The sequence below is a fragment of the Austrofundulus limnaeus genome, unplaced genomic scaffold, assembly GCF_001266775.1.
Source record: "Austrofundulus limnaeus strain Quisiro unplaced genomic scaffold, Austrofundulus_limnaeus-1.0 Scaffold61, whole genome shotgun sequence".
Lineage (NCBI taxonomy): Eukaryota > Metazoa > Chordata > Actinopteri > Cyprinodontiformes > Rivulidae > Austrofundulus > Austrofundulus limnaeus.
Window position 1 is genome coordinate 706,551 of NW_013952463.1, and position 1,137 is coordinate 707,687.

Here is a 1,137-nt window from a genome sequence, read left to right on the forward strand (position 1 = left end):
GTTAGTTAGTTAGTTAGTTAGTTAGTTAGTTAGTTAGTTAGTTAGTTAGTTAGTTAGTTAGTTAGTTAGTTAGTTAGTTAGTTAGTTAGTGCATTTTACTACAGTATTTTTATTTCTTTCTATTGAGATACAGCTCATCAGTTTAACTGTGCTTTCTAAATAAATTGTCATCTTTGCTGCTTCAAAAAGGTGTTTTATTAACATGTACAGTATAAAAAGTTCGGTGATGACAATATTACTGGTTTCATTTACAGGATATAAAAACAAAAACACGCGCAAAGTTTTTATTTTAAGGGAAGGAGGGGATGGGGTGGTGTGTGTGAGTGTGTGTGTTGGGGCGGGTATCAAAGGTGTGTGAGACAGATGAGGGGAGGTGGATGAGGAACTGAGGGAGGAAGAGAGGGAGGAGGAGGAGGAGGAGGAAGCAGGGAGGGCAAATAGGGCGGACGCATAAAAAGTGTAGGGACGGTGGATGTTGGATCAGTTGGAGCCCGGCAGTCCTGCGCACCGACGCTTCTGGAGTCCGACAGGAGACTGAACCCTGGAGCCGGCCTCCCCTTTCCTCATGACCGTGTCGAGGTGTCACTAAAAAGGATTAAACAGCCAATAAAAAAAAAAGAATTTAAAAACTCCACACTTCTCCTTCAAGGCTCCATTTTTTTTTCTTTTGTTTTGGCTTTTTGCTGCCCGGACTGTTTTTTTTATTTTTTATTTTATTAATTTTTTATTTTTTTTTTCGATTGATCCGAGGATCCCTGGACCTCTACTGATGGTGAGCGCTGCTCAGCTGACACTTTCACATTTATCACTCAAGCTTTTAACAACAAAACTTTTCAWATAAACAGGAAGGGCTCCGATTAATAATGGTTCATTTTAAATGTGGAGATTTCTGCGGCTTTACTCAGTTGGAAAATAACGTTCCCGAAAGGCTTATATAAAAAAAACATTTATTTCTCTTTATTAATCCCGTGAGAGATAATATATGTATAAATCTAATTAAACTTTAAAAGTGAGAGCATGCAGCTTTAAGCTTACTTTTTTGTGCCCAATACTTGTGCAATGACAAAGTTAGTGAGGTCATTTCCAAACAACGCGTCAGATTTCCCTGCGCTTCCTTCTCTCCCCAACAACTAAAAG

At 38.9% G+C, this 1,137-nt stretch overlaps 1 protein-coding gene across 1 annotated transcript in view; it reads left to right on the forward strand.

Moving 5' to 3' along the window:
• Positions 1-425: 425 nt before the first annotated feature.
• The window catches only part of bmp4 (bone morphogenetic protein 4), a 7,378-nt gene continuing 6,666 nt past the window's right edge, over positions 426-1,137 (forward strand). Inside the window, exon 1 of the mRNA XM_014009731.1 lies at positions 426-772. The gene's annotated coding sequence lies outside the window, so the exon portion shown is untranslated. The remainder of the gene's footprint in view (positions 773-1,137) is intronic.